Below are 16,630 nucleotides of genomic sequence, written 5' to 3' on the forward strand. Positions count from 1 at the left end.
AGTGTCAGAAGCCCTAATAGAAAGCATCAGGCAGTCTATCTGCGCAATCAAAAAAGAGAAACGCGTCCCATTGTACATCATTAAGGCTAAACACACTTAAAAAAAAAAAATGTGGCCTTCAGCGCTCGGCTGATGCCAGAACGGTTATAAAAGATCTGCGAGTCTTTATCGGCACATACGCAATTGCCACGTTCCATTCTGACCAGGGTCCTGCTTTTAGCTCTCGAGCTTATAAGGAGGCCATGGCCAGCATGGGAATTGGGTTGCGGTATTCTTGTCCGTCGCACCCCGAAGGGAATAGTGTGGTAGAAAGAAAAAACCGAGACATAAAGCGATCTATAACAGCGAAGGTATTAGGTTCAGGCGCTGGGTGGGTCAAACATCTAATAAGTGTCCAGACCAGTCTTAACAATTTGCCAAGAAATTCTCTAAAAGGTTTCAGCCCATACGAACTATTGTTCGGAATTAGAATGAGAATTCTGGACTTAGATAGTCAAGTATCAGTGGTACAAGATAAGAAAACAGACTTTGACATCAAAGATCGTTTGGCTGTTTTACAGGACTTGAATAAAACAAGAAACTCCTTAAGCAACATAAAGTTAAAGCAACAGCCAGATACCACTGACGAGGCACCACAAGCAACAGCCCCAGCAAGGCCTGTCTGGATTCCAAAGATTGGGGATCTAGTCAGAGAAAAAATCGCGGTGAAGAAGGAATTTGGGCCTTCTTACAGAAAAGCAGTACCTGTCTTGGCAGTCACCGGAACAAGATCAGTAGTACTACCGCCCCTTGCTGGTAAAAAGGAGAACAGAGTTGTATCTATCGACCTGGTAAAACCACAAGCATGTGGCCTATAATCAACAGTAGGCCCAGTGGACTCCCAAGAAACAATAGAATACCCAAACTTGCAACAATCCAAGAGTTTCAAACTGAAAGACTAATCACATTCGATCAGCCTGCAGTGCACAGAGAAGGACTATGCAATAATGCCATGGAACTCGTGCCTCTTGAGACACAGATTGAAACAGTTCGTCAAGAAACACCTGTCTACAATAATGTGGCATCAGAAAGTGCTACCGAAAGACAGATTGAAAGAACAATCCCAACAATTGACAGAACTGCCTCAGGTTATTTCATCGACTTCGACAACTTTTCCGAGGATCAAAGTAACCCCGAAGTGATGCCAGAAATAAAAAAGACTTTTAAAGAAAAAGCAACGGAACTCTTTCATCAACCGAAGGAAATCTACCTTATTTCCCCTTGGTTAGAGTTCTGGTTCGGTCTAGGTGTATTTTTCCTCCTGCTTTGGCTCATCATGGTACTTTGTTTGGGAAAATTCATTGAGGGAAAATACAGTACAATGGACACAGCAAGTCAGAATATCAACCTAGTCCTCAAACCACACAGATCATCCCACGTGAAGAAAAGAGAACTGTCAACAGTAAATGTCACAGCCATTCCAATACCTGGTGGGGTAGTATGGGAGAAAACTGACTATGAGATCTATGGTCCGGTCGAAATCCTGAAGTATCCTCATCAACTGAAGGTTTCCTTAAGTGACTTTGTAAAACCTAGTACATTCTCTGATGATTGGGACTTTAACAGTATTAATGACATGATGTCTGATTTAGTAATGTCAGCTAGATTCACAGAACATGATTATTTACAAGGTTCGTCTAGTTATGAACAGTTGTTCTGTTTTACACATTATGGCGATCATTATTTGCATAAATCTGCACAGCCTAGAAATGTTTTTAAGTATAATCAATAGGAACATTGTGCTACACCACCTAAAAGCAGTTCTAAAACATTCTTTGAGAAATTCAAGTACTTCTCAGGGTTTAACACCAGTGATGGAGAAACGTTTTATTACAAACTGTTAGATAAAACAGGAATGAAAACAATGCTGACAAACACTAAATTAATATATTCAGAAGCATTTTATGAAAAAATTATGACATTTGGTTTTGATTATTGGAAAAATAACATTGAAACAAAAACCATTTGGGGTACGAAAGATTGGCAGGTACAAGGTCTAGAAGCACTATTCAGAACCTGCATGATACCAGAACAAATGATGTTTTTAAATGACACAATTCACCAAACATCCTGTCTTGGCCTAGCTAAGATCAAAGACCTAAACAAACCGTCTTTTCCAAAGCCAATACCTGAAAATGTAACAACAGCTATAGAGATAGACGTAACTAAAATTTTACATTTTAACAGAACACATCCTGATTGGAAAAAGTGGTTAATCTGGCCTACTGACACAAACAACTGTCAAGATAGATTCCTGAACAAAACACAGGGGTTAAAAATGACCAGACAAGACCCTAGATACTCCCAGAGACAACATCCAGGGATAGTAACAACATACAGTGTAGGGAAACTCTGCCTCGAATGGCTAGGATCATACACACTGGCTGAAATTAAGCAAAACTTGTCTTTACTAAAAGATGGTGCTGATTTGCGCGATTTCATTCTTGGTCCACGCAAACAGCGTCAAAAACGTTTCATAGCGGCCAGCATCTATGCTGCGTACAACGAGGCTTGGAAAGTCACACAAATTGAAACAGCAGAAAAAATACGAGAAATTGATCGTATTAATTTGGAGTAATCACTTTCTGTAGTGGACAATGGGTTAATGACTCTGTCCTCCAGAATATATTCGTTGGACAATATTGTATCTTCTGCCTTTGACATAATAGACAGAGACTTGCTAATGTTACAGCATGGCCAGTCGCAATTACGTTCTATTGTACAATTAGGCTGGACGCTGCAAAATCTTCGTTCAGGCTATGTGCCTTGGCGTTTAATCAACACAACGTCATTATTTTCCATTTTTAACCTTACTGATAAACAAATCAGCTTGGCACAGAAAGGAGCAGACTATACAATCCTGAGCATCGAAAAACTTGAGAGATTACCATTGACAATGTCAGAAAGTCCTGTCATTGAATGGATAATACACGGAATTATCACTATTCCGATAACAACTTTCCGATTTAAAAAGTGCCTTGAATACATACCTACTGGCCAGTATGAACGATTGGGTAAAGGATATGTTAAGTCAGCATGGAAATTACCATACACACATTCATGCTATAGTGACAGCGACAAAAATGTATTTCTTAGTGGTGAAAACTGTAAACGTTCACTAAGCGGTATACTTTTGTGCAAGGGTATTAATTTACACGGAGCCTGTGAAGGTAATTCTAACAACCTTTCATGCCACCAGCTTGTCACACCTGCAACGCAGATAGAGCCCTTCTTTATGCAACTCGCGAATGGGAGTTACATTCTAAGAACGGATCACAGATGTTGTGGCCTTGTGCCAGGGAAAAGTTATCTCGTAAGCGTAACTTCCATGGTCAAATGCTGTATGCAAGCATTGTTCCCGAGCGGGCCTGGAGACATAGAGACTCCCATCTGGCCTCATCTGAATCTCTATTCTATACGAATTGATACTTTAAGCAAAATGAAGTCTGTGCTTTTGCAGACAACAGTGCCCATCACGTCATCAAAAGAGACGTATGATCTCCTAGTTGCAAGGACAGCTACGGAGGTTCATGACCTTTTATCAACAAATTGACCCGTGCATTTCGTAGAAATGCTTAGCCAACTCCTTAACATGTCTAGTGCCACAGGCATCCCAGGCATATTTAAGACGATTTTTACGGGACTGCTAACACCGTTTCAAGCAATTCTGGGAATCGTTCCAAATTTTGTCCACTCTGTTTTTGGCGGCATACCCCTATTTTTGGGACTTGTAGCAGGGATTTTATTTTTGCCCCTCCTGCTTCGTTATGGCAAGCCAAAGCTCAGACATGACTCCTATGGGAATGGAAGAGACAATCCTAGCAATCCGCTACCGGGACAGAATAACTAGAGTCCTTGGATTGGCCAGGCTGAGAGATCTAAACATGACCTGGTTCCTTTCATTCAGACCGATATGGCAAAATTGCATCTTACCTGTACTACGATGTATGCTATGCGGAGATGAGTGCGTGTTGGACATCTGTCTTTCACTTCCATCAGCAGTACCAATGGATATCGATACTTTGCTAAGTCCGATAACGGCTCACGCATTGTGTTGTCCCCAGCGGCTACCAATCCTGATGACGGCATTCATTGAGACTCCTGTGCTACGACTAGGTGGTAACAGTGGAGCGAGTGACAAGAGCAACATCACCCAGGTACGACCTACTGTGAGCATTGCTGATCCCGACTTTGATGACAGCAATCATTCTCACACCTGCCAAGTTACAGCACTATCGAATTTGGTTGAACTGTCACCTGATTTTGTAGACCAATTCTTTGAGAGCCTGTCTGATATGATGTTCTCACCCGAACAGAAACAATAACTTTAGAGATGCATTCCAACACACAGCGTTCCCATGAACTCTGAATTCGGCCTTCAGTTTTGAACAACAAAAACTGCTAAAAGCGTTGGAACTCTATTTTTCCCGTTCAAGCATTAATTCTTTTGAATTGAACACTTTTTAATATTCACCCTTTTTGGCACGAAAAATTCTTTGCTTAAAGTAAAACTATTCATAGAGAACAGAAGCTTCAACTTCTATTTCTATATACATCTAGAGACATAATAACTTTACACCAGCCTCTAGCACATTTTATTGCAATGCATTTATATGTGATGAAATTATCTCGCCCTTCTTCTGTATTCAGAGATATTTCATGTGTAATTCTTTTTGCATAATCGTTCATTGATTTCATATGCTATAATTTTTGAATGATTTCTATGCTTCAAAAACGTACAGTACCTAAATTTTCACGTATTACAAATACGCCTATTTCAAATGCATATATGTATTTTGGGGTGGGCAATGTTACACATGCATCTTATTGCTCTAGTTTTAGTAATTCGATGGACATGAATTCGTGGAGTGGGTGTCGCGTTCTAATCTAGGACCCTGATCGATACTGTGACCTTATGCCCCTATTCGGCTATAAATCCATTTATTCCCTATATTGGCATAACCGTTCAAGTGCAATATTCAGAAAGTCGTCTCTGGCCTCACACGAACAGAGCCACATTTCAGAATCGCTTTCTCTGCCACTTCCTTTGCAACCAATTAGTGCAATGACATAGCAGAAGTTACTATCTGAGATTCCTAGATTAACACTCCGAGTTCTTCAACAAGATAAAAACTCAGCAACCTGGAAATCCCCGCTTGCTATGTTTTGATTAGTAATAGAACTCTAATGAGCACTGATAGACGATCACTTCCTAGTGACATCTTTATTGACGTCTTATGTCCAAAAACATACGTCAAACCAGGCACCTTTCAGGTAGAAATATTACCAACGTTGCCTTAAGCAAACGGTGATGTTTCTGCTGTTTACGCTAATGCCATCGCTGCTGAAGAAGCTGCTGTCATGCTGATGATACCATAGCTGCTTTCGCTACTGCTATCGCTGCTAACTAGCGAACGATGGTGTGGTGAACTTGGGAGCTGAACAGCCGTCCCCCTGCAAGAGCCCAGCAGATGCAAGCTGCCCGCGGACGCTGCCCCTCCTCCTCCTCCTCGACGCGCTGAGAAGAGACGCTGTCTTTCTCCTGCAGAGAAATCCAGCTCCGGCGTTTCTAGTCTACCCTTGCGGGTGACTGGGATATCGACCACCTGAAGGAGATACCAGAACTCCATCATTCTAGTCCAGAAGTATGGTGTTGACTAAACCCTTAGAGAGAATTCTTGAAGCAAACCTTGGCAAAACCAACTTAACTTAAAGCTACTTACTTACTCCCCTCCCAAGTATTAGGCTTAGGTCAGGTACACTGGGGTAGGCGTAGTTAGAAGCACCAGTTGAGTATTTTAGCCTAATGTATATATGAATGTATATATGTTTTATTCATTTTAAACCATTGTATGGCTAAGAAACAATACCAATGCTTTTACAGTATTATTTCGCAATACTCATCTTACTGTACGTACTTTTTATAATAACAAGTCTTGCAATTGTGGCAATTCATTTCTCTTGTACGAGAAGAAAGACTGTTCAATAAATGTTACCCTTTATTGAAAATGCCCGTCTCTCTATTCTCTACATATTGTAAAAGTAATCTGCACAACCACTGACTGAGTAAAATAACTGTCTATTGTTCACACGACTCTAGAGATTGACTCTTGATCTGAGGAGCAAAGTTGTCATGTTGCACGGTTGTTGGAAAACTGAATCCCTTCTTGTCTGTACCAGGGAAGCTGATCACTTCCTATTCAGTCAAGAAAGTTTCTAATGACCTCTGAGCTAGTTAGTAACAAACCCAATTAAGTTTAGCATAGTCAGTGGAGGCCTGGAAGATCCGCACTTCTACGTCGATACTACTGTTTATGTTATTCCAATGCGCAGGGCCTATTGGGAAAATTGGAACTACACTACAATCCTACCTGTATTACTAATATGTTTTTTTGCCAAAATTGCAATACCCCAGCTCTATTAACAGTTTCCGCTTAGCCCATACTATATGAGTCTCCTGAAGACACATAACATCACAGCGAAGCATCTGAAGCTCACTTGCAACCTGCTGCCTTTTATTAAGAAGATTCAGTCCCCTAACATTCAGTGTGCCCAATCTGACACCCTTAACCGCCATCAATCTCTACTATAGCACCTTGGCAAAAGAACCTGCGCCTAACATACCAAACTTTTATACAATAAACAAAAATGTACTCATGTATTAATTTTACTTTTTCCCCTGCCCCCTACCATCCCACCCTCAACACCCCACCCCCCAGCCCTTCCCCCTCCACACCACCCAAACTGGGGAGTAAGGACCATGTCCTCAGTGATGCGAGTGGTTGTACACTGGCCCCCCCTGTGGCCCTCAACCGGACCGCCACCCGTCAACCGTCACCACAAAATCTCTTCAAGTGCAACATGATCCTCTTACGGAATTATCTTTTTTTTTTTAAAACATAGTGTATACTATAAAGAATAAGATCAAAGCATTTCATCTATAGTCATATACCTTCCAGACTAATTAGCTTGATGCCCTTACGACCAATATTATATTCATATTATACTCATGTTTAAACTGGTACTATACCTTAAGAGGAAGAAAAAAGAAAAAAAGAGAATAAACAGCACTAGAGAAAAAAAAAACTGAAAACTGGATGTTACAGAGTGAGAAAGCAAGTACAATATATTATTGACTGCCCAGTGTCTTGAGAAAGTCTTGTGCCAAAATTTCCGATGTAAAATACTGTATTTGTTCTTTATAAATCACTTTTGACTTGGCAGGATTAAGGAGAAATGCCTACCACCTTTGGTTTGAAAGGGCGAAATTAAATGCCTCAATTGCCACCTTTGTTGTACAGTGGCTGGACAAAAATCAGGACGTACAAAGAATTTTCACCCTTTGCCAGACCGACGCCTGTCCAGCCGCGCCAGGTCATTTATTGCCTCATGAAGTAAATAGGTATTGAGACAAATTAAAATTGCTCTAGGCTGTGCATTTGCCTCCCCCTGGAATCCCGTTTTCTCCTACGTTGTACAAACGGAAATCTATGCGCCCTAATTACCTCAATTTCCCAATTCCAGTCTTTTAAGTCAGGAAAGGCCTCCTTAAAGACTTCAATAATAAACTTTCTTGCATCCTGTCCTTCTTTAGACTCAGCTATGCCCAAGACGCGTAAATTATTGCGTCTTGCTCGGTTCTCCAAATCTGTTAGCTTCCACTCGACATCCGCCTTGGTCTTTTGTAGGGTTTCATTAGCCGACTGTTGTTTGACCAAAGAGTCCTCTGCGCCAGAAATGCGCTCTTCTGCCGCCACTACCCTAGTGGGTATTCCTGCATAGGACTTTGCCATGCGGCGTACAGTATTTTGCAGTTTCTGCGCTGCTCCCTGTGTTCGCAAGCCTTCTACCTTTGTCTCAGCCCGATGGGCCATAATACTCTTTTGGCCCCGATCTTTTATTGAAAATTGCAGGTACTGTGTGATTTTTAATAGGCATATCTTGCTGCGTATCTTGCTGCGTGTGCCTGCTCTCAAGCACTAATCAATTAGTCGTGTTCCCATGGTTCACTTGCTCACCTGGTACCGGAGAGTTGCAAGCCTGCTCAGTTTGCCGGCGTCTAGTAGCACCATTTACACTTCCTCTGCCATTGAACGCTTGTGAGGCAGTATCTGCATCCATATTCACAGGAATTGCCGCAGCAGCCACTCCACCATCCGTTGTTGCTGCTCCGGTTGAGGAACTTGCTGCGGCAGCGCCACGAGTTCTGTCTCCTCTCCCTTTTGGAGCCATAGCTTACACCACTACTCAACCGCAAGATCAGTATCAGCTGCTGCGGTCCGCTCCGCTCTGCAGACTCCGCAAGCCTGTTGCGCTGTTCTCCGCCTCCGCCCGTAGGAGCAGCTGAGGACGCCAACTCCACGCCGCACCGCGACCACGACCACGAACACAACAAGAACTCAGCCACCACCGGACCGAGAAGGAATCAGCGCCAAGTAAAAACCCCGTTATCAGGCCATATGAATTGGGTGAATCGGTACAGGTGAGGAACCACGGGAAGCGGTGTACAGGTCACTCACACGGCCACTGCTGCGGCCGCCATCTTGCCCCTTCTATCCCCAGTCTCCATCTTTAAGTAGGATTTAGCATAGAGAGTATACTTGATATTAGTGAATATGAAGGTACACTTTTCAGCTAGTGAGACCCACATACATAGCAACTATAGCCACACAATCTTATTGGTTGGACCATTAATCTTATTGTCAAAAAGTGGCCTAGGGATGTCAAATCCAAACTATGTACAGTATAACCAAGGATATAGATACCACTCCTAATAATGAACTAGAGCGGGAATAAAAGTTAAAACTAAATATATTGCCAATCTCCATAGGGGTAGACTTACCATATCTCAAAAGGTAAGGCTACCCGTCTACAGCTATGTCATTCAAAACCAGTGCAATTTTGAAATGTTATTTATACTTTAAGTTGCGAGTTGTTTGGGCTGGTCCATATCTAACAGGTGGACACATTGACCTATTTAAATTCATTTGAAAGTTGAAATTAAAATATTACAAGCACCTCACCAAACACCCAGTCAGGATTCCTGCCACAGCTCATCTCTCTTGACTAACACAATATACCAACCTGACTCATATCATTCCTCCCAACACTTATGAATGAACAAACGTCTTGTACCCTGACTTTTAAACATGTACAATCCGGCTGTTGGTAATAGCTAGCTGCAGCTATTGTTCCCTGGTTTGTTTGAAAAGGCTTAATAGCTTTTACATGTTTTACCATGCATATGCAAGGTCAGGTTTCAGGCGCCACTGAAATATCCTGAAAATTCACTAGAATAAGCATCAAGCAAATCGCATAGAAGACCTCAACGTGATCCTTTAGGAACACAAACCTCATCAAATTAATCCCCTGCACCTTTTCCTTGCTATAAGCAATTAGAATGTAACCTTTGTGAACATTCTAAAACACCTTCTAGAAGGCAGCCTCATCAAGTTCATTATCTGCACCTGTTCCTTGTTACAAACAATTAGAATGTGACCTTTATGAATTTTGTAAAGCAGTCTTATTTAAAGATCATCCACCCTCCTCCCCTTCACTTATGCTTTTTGCTTGCCACTTACCTGTTTCTCGGCTTCCAGGACTCTGTCTTCCCAGTTCCCTTGATCCACCCGCTTTGACCCCACTGCAAAGCACGTCCTGCATTAGTCTTGCAACTAGATGGAAAAAAAGAACAAAAAGAAAAGGAAAGATGCATTAACTGACTTGATTTTACTACGCAATGAGCTCAGTTGCAACATTGTGCTGCAAACAAAGGTAACCAGTGTTTTTGTTCAACTTGTACATACTGTTGACTGGCCTCTGCCAGAGAGGACATGGTGGAAGCTAACCCCCCCCCCACCCATGTCCAAATTTGCTTGTGGGATTGATGCTAAAATCATACTTACTATAATTTCAAAATATTTTAAAAAAGGAGCCTCTACAGACAATTTAAAGGAAAAAACAACAATAAAAGTAAAGGTTGCTTGAGATTTGAAAAGCTTTCTTGAGATGATACCTTAAGAGATAGAGTTAATACTAGACTAAAGCCTTATTTGTTTGTTTATAGGTACCATATCTTCCGGTACCATTCATCAGACTGGTGTGAATGCCTGCTGCAGTGTTGCTGTTGTAGATGAGCCACAGCATGTTATACTCTATACACTCTCCAACTCCATTCCCCCTAGGATTTGTCACTGAAGCAGGAGTGCCCCACTATTGCTGGGTGCCTCAGTCTTCCCGGTGTCTCGAAAACCAGGGAGAACACGTTGGCACCCAGGAATAGTGGGGCGCTCCTGGATGTATGTAGTGGCTTATGGGTGGACATGACTCACTCCTTGAGGAGAATGATGGCGGACCCTTAAAAATATTCGGGCCACAGACCTGGATCTTTCAATCTTTGATGGGCCAGTATAAAGAATAATTATTTTTTATTACTTCTGGAAACTTTTTCATAAGACCACATTTAACAGAGTGACTTAAACCATTGAAGATCCTGATGAATGCCCTGGAACCCCTTGTGGGGTCCGCTTTTGAGCAGAAACATGTCGACCACGACCACCAAGAGGGTTATATTTGCTAGAAAAACCTAGTCCTCTTTTTAATCCTACTCCTCGGGACCTACTGCATAAAATAAAAATATTTTCGCTCTTTGGAAGTAGTTTTAACCTACACAACTTATCATAATTTCTGAATGCACTCTATCCCTCACTGACTCTATTTCCATTGCTCATCTAAAAACACCTCTGCTCCTGCCACTTTGGGAGTTGTAGCCCACACCAGGGACCTTGCAGTCCGGCTGTGAGGAGCGGACCCAATGATGAAGCATGTCACCCTTGGGTGATTGAGGGTTCTCGTCCTTAAAAAGGACCCTTCCCAGGGAAACAACTTTACACCTCACACACCAACTTACTAGTTCTGAAGGGGAATACCTTTAGGCAGGATGCTATCCTTTAACCCTCAGAACTTCCCTATAGGAGACGTACTAAAGTGTGAATACAGTCAACGGTGGGATCAGTCCGTAACCGGCTAGCACGGTCCCGTGATCCCCAGTGTGAATACTATCATGTTGCCATCACACATTCCAAAGGGACGTCATACTTCATCAAAGGGCTATTACTCATCGTTGGGTCGGTGCTTCAATGCCCAACGGGTCCCCCGAAGGGTCACTGTAGCTGAGATCTTTTCATTGTTATGCCGTTTGATGAATGCAAGGTAGAGTCGAGGTGGGGTGGTATTAAATATGAAGTGAAGTGGGTTAAAACGAATCAGGGATGCCACTAACAACGTCACTAACTGGACTCCCCTGTCAGATTAAAATCCTTTTCAGGTCGATGCTACCAATGGCACATGAAGTTCCCTAGTAGTCTGATGTGAGTTCCCTCATAAGGGTCCAACTCTAGTCAGTCAACATGTTTTGCGCCCCTAGTGGTCAGGACGATCCGTGGCACTTCTTCGGGTCAGAAATGGCAGGTCAAACTTCCTACCCCACAAAAGTGTTAAAAGTGGTGCCCTGTAAATGATACCTACTTTTCTTGATGTTGGCTGTCCAACCTGTGAGGAAAGAAGAGAATATAGTAACAAGATCATCATGTTCCTGACATAAGAAGATCTTATTGGCCAGGATGTCCCTTATTGTGGACCAAAGTGAAGTGCTTCTGGGGCTGGAATGGATTCCAGACATATTTGAGCGGATCCAGGACACAAACAACATAAACAGAGGTAAGGTAAAGAGACATCGTGCAGTCTAAAAAGGAGAATATCTCATATTGATGTTTCTTTAAGCGTGCTACTCGCTGTAAAAGCGATTTGACGCCTTGTCAGGGGTAGTAAGCGCTGTATAAATGCAATTACAATACAATACAACTGGGGATAAACCTACTCCTTAGGGTGAGGCAGAGGTGCAGCGCTGAGGTGTGCTTAACTGGAAATAAGAAATTAAGGTAGATAAGGGAGGATCATAATTAGAAAGATCACATGTGCTGTGGCACCGTTATTGGGTAATGCGGCTGAAAGTAGTACTCATGGTTACTGTATGCGACCCGCTCGTCGCACCTACCCTCTTCCTCTGCTTCCCTCGAATGTGAATGCGGGCGTCAGAGTCCCCTATCTGAAAGGAGTGTTCCCAGCGGCATCTGACTGGAAGGAACGTAAGCCCGGCCCTGCACTTTCGTGCATGTCTGGCAGCCATCTTGTAGTAGTGTCAAAGTTAAAGAGTAGGGAGAGTGTATAACATGACAGAATTATCTGTCTGAATGGCCGCTTGGATGCCCGAGGTGATGGTCAGCGACGGCCATGTTGGAGTTGTATTTAAGATCATAATTAAGTGATATTCTCTCTATGTCAGATGCAAATGTATTATAAAATGTCTAGTTTCATGTAATGTGATTTGATGCAATCTTGTACACTCGTAGTATGCACAGTAGCCCCAGACATGGCTATTCATTTCAGGTTGGGATTTGAGAGCATGCTGTTCCACTTCCGTGTGGGACCCGATTGTCTGGGATTATTTATTGATTAGACATTATCATAGACATATTTAAAAGGAATTAGCTTGTGGTCGGACCACGTTATCGTGACTGGAGGGTCGACAATAAGATTGACGACATTGGTACATATCCCATCTAGTGTATGTTCCTGCACAGTGTGTGAACTCCTTTATCTGTTGTTTTAGTCTCAGTGTGTTTATAATGTCTGAAAAAGTTTTGTAAAGGGAGTATCGTCTGCTTCCAGGTGAAAATTAAAATCCCCTAGGATTGTAAAGTTTGAGTACCTGATCACTGGGGATCTTATACTTTCCCCCAAGGAGTCTAGAAAATTAAAGGCTGATCCCGGTGGTCTATAGACAAGGGCCCCTGCAAGTGTAGTGCAGCTGTCTAATGTAAGACTAAAACAGCAGCTTTCTGCGTCTTTTAGTACTGTAATAGTCGACACGGAACATTTCAAATGATCCTTGTGTATTACAGCTATCCCCCGCCTTTTTGCCCTCTTCTGTCCAATCTTGCGATAGTGTAACCACGAGGAAGCGCTTGTACTACATCGGGAGTGGAACATTCTGTTAGCCATGTTTCGGTGACAAAGAGGAAGTCCAGACTCCAGTCTGTCAGCAAGTCCTGAATATGTAAAGCATTTTTTGCTAGGTATCTGGCATTTATGAGGCCGCAGCATAGCTTTTTGTGATGTGTCTTTCCCTTGGGAGGAGCTGTGTGTCCAGCTGTATTACTGAGCTCATGGATGACAGTGTGTTTACAGGTAATGCAGGTGAGAGGGCCTTTAATGTTTTCCATGAGCAGGGGGGCTTGACAGTTCTTGACTGGTGTGTTGAGTGCTAATAACTCTTCCCTGGTATATGAGTGAGTTGGTCTGGACCCAGCAGCATTTCTGGCCCTGGCCGCGATTTGGACGCAGACAGGAACAGACTGGCTTGCCTTTGGCGAGCGTTCGGCGCGCCAGCGGCACGCCAGCTGCGCGACCGGTGCAGCATTCAACTTTTAACCCCTCGAGGATTCAGCCACTGGCTCGGCAAGCTGCTGGAAGTGGGCATGGCCTCTGGGAAGGGGGGGGGGGCTGCGTTTCTCTGCTCAATCAGCACCAAGAAGCCGTGGCAGACCGGAAACGCAGCCTTAAATGCTGTTTAAGATGTGCAAAATACGCAAGTGCTAATGAGCGTTTAAGCTTTAAAATACAAGGTTAACAAGCATTAAACATGCGATAGGTCTCGCCCTCGTTTAAGTTAAAGCAATTCTGTTTGTAAGTAGGTGGTTTTTATAGCTTTGCTTTTATTAGTGTTTTTCAAACTTTCATGTACATAACATGCATATGTATGCTTATATGTATATCTATGCATGTATTTATATAGATATGCAGATGTATATATGTATCTATATATATATATATATATACATATACATATATATATATATATATACACATATACATATATATAAATGCAAATGCATATATACATATACATATATATGTGCATATGTGTGCGCGTAGAGAGAGGTAGAGAGGTAGAGGTAAAGAGGTAGAGAGTAGTAGAAAGAGAGGTAGAGAGTAGAGAGTTAGTAGTAGAGAGTTAGTAGTAGAGAGTGAGTAGTAGAGAGTGTGTAGTAGAGTATGTAGTAAAGAGTAGTAGAGTGAGTAGTAGAAAGTAGTAGATTGAGTAGTAGAGAGTGTGTAGTAGAGAGTGAGTAGTAGAGTAGTAGGATGAGTAGTAGAGAGTGTGTAGTAGAGTGAGTAGAGAGTAGTAGAGAGTAGTGCAGTGTGTAGGACAGTATGTAGTAGAGTGTGTAGTCGAGTGTGTGTAGTAGAGAGTGAGTAGTAGAGTGAGTAGTAGAGTGAGTAGAAGAGAGTGAGTAGTAGAGTAGTAGTGTGAGTAGTAGAGAGTAGTAGAGAGTGATTAGTAGAGTGAGTAGTAGAGAGTAGTAGAGAGTGAGTAGTAGAGAGTAGTAGAGAGTGCGTGGTAGAGAGTGTGTAGTAGAGGGTGTGTAGTAGAAAATGGGTAGTAGAGAGTGAGTAGTAGAGTGTGTAGTAGAGAGTAGTAGAGAGTGAGTAGTAGAGAGTAGTAGAGAGTGAGTAGTAGAGAGTAGTAGAGTGTGTAGTAGAGAGTGAGTAGGAGTGAGTAGTAGAGAGTAGTAGAGAGTGTGTAGTAGAGAGTGAGTAGTAAAGAGTGAATAGTATAGAGTAGTAGAGTGAGTAGTAGAGAGTGTGTAGTAGAGAGTGAGTAGTAGAGAGTGAGTAGTAGAGAGTGTGTAGTAGAGAGTGTGTAGTAGAGAGTGGTAGAGTATGTAGTAGAGAGTAGTTGAGAGAAGAAGAGAGTAGTAGAGAGCGAGTAGTAGTGAGTAATAGAGAGTGTGTAGTAGAGAGTGTGTAGTAGAGAGTGAGTAGTAGAGAGTAGTAGAGAGTGTGTAGTAGAGAGTGTGTAGTAGAGAGTGAGTAGTAGAGAGTAGCAGAGTGTGAAGTCGCACCGACCCCCGCACTGAAGCGGCGGGGTCCGGCGTGTTCGCGGCCGCTCTGGGGGACGGTTGCACGGGGTCAGCCGAGAGGCGGGGCCCAGCGGAGAGACAGCACCCGGAAGCCGGCGGCGCCCAAATCGAGGCCGAGTTCGCGGCATGGCCCCGGAGGAGATCGAGACAGCAGGCACCGGGCGGGCCCATCGGCGGGGCCTCAACGCCCTGTCACCGACTTGGGGAAGGACACACGGCGTCCAGAGCAATCTAGAGGCTCGGGCGGCTCGGACCTGGGGTGACCAGCCGGGTCGCCTGGAGGAAGACCGGCCCAGGAGGCAGCGGCCGGGGATCCGGCTGGCGCGGGGAGGAGGTGAGAGGCCGCCCTGGACGCGCTGTGGTGCCGCTCGCTGGGACACGCCTGAGCCCCAGCAGCTCCAACCTCGAGGGCGTGGCCTGGCATCAGCAGCAACTCGTCCCATGCGTGGGGCTCGGCCTGCCGAGCTGTTCCTCGCCATCTACAGGGGCCCCTTGCGGAGCACCACAGACACCGCACATTCCCCCGCCCCTGGCACCTTCCCGCCTACCGATATAGCAGCGGAGCCGCAGGACAAGGAGCAGAGAGGACGGGGGCCAGCTGCCGGCTGGTGAGGCCTAGAACGCCCCGGGAGGGGGTCGCCTCCCTCTACCAGACGCGTGGTACACCGGAAGGCCTAGTGTTGTCGGCCCAGCACAAGAGGTGAGGAGCGGCAAGGGGCTGCATCGTCAGGAGCGACAGGGCCTATTACACCGCCAAGAGCCAGAACCTGGAGACACACATCAGGGGGGGCGAAGAACATTAGGCTCGAGAAGGGTGGCCGGGCTCGCCGTCTGCCCAGTGTTTGCCTGACCATCCAGCAAGAAAGGACGTGGCGAGAGACAGCGCGCGCAATAACTTGCTACGGCCTCCTCCACAGGCCCCACCACCATCAGCGGACTCCCCGAGGGACCAAGGCCGAGGGGCGTCAGAAGGGGCCACCACATGGAGCGGATGGCCTAGGAGATATCAGGGACCCCCCTGGAATACGGAGCAGTGATAGAAGGACGACGCGATTGGCACCCCCGGAAGTAACGCCCAATGGCAGGCCAACGTAAGAAAGGGGAACGCACCCTACCGGAGATGCTGAATAAGGGTGAGACGAAGGGAGATAGGGGCCAGACGTCCCCGGGTGCTCCCAAACAGCCCACTGACGCTTCAGATGGCGAAGTGCCCATCACCAAATCCTTCCTTGAGAACCTCTTTAACTCCGCCCGAAACGACTTTCACGCCCTGAAACAAGAAGTAGCCGGAGAGGTGCGCGAGATCAGAAGGGAGGTTGATGGTCTGGGGGAGAGAGTGGCCGCCGTCGAAGAAACAGACCGCGCCTGCAGCGAAAAAGTGGAGCTATTACAACAAGAGGTGCTATGCCTCCAGGAACAGCACGTGGACTTGCAGGCCCATGCGGAAGATTTGGAGAACATATCGCGACGGAATAACATTAGGGTCCGGGGGGTGCCGTCGAAGGAAGAGGGGTCGGACGTTACAGGATATTTGCAGGCCCTTTTCCGAGAGATCCTTGGAGAACCGGCGGACTTTGAAATTCGCATAGATAGAGCACCACCACGCC

This window comes from Lissotriton vulgaris, chromosome 3_2 (genome assembly GCF_964263255.1).
Source record: "Lissotriton vulgaris chromosome 3_2, aLisVul1.2, whole genome shotgun sequence".
NCBI lineage: Eukaryota > Metazoa > Chordata > Amphibia > Caudata > Salamandridae > Lissotriton > Lissotriton vulgaris.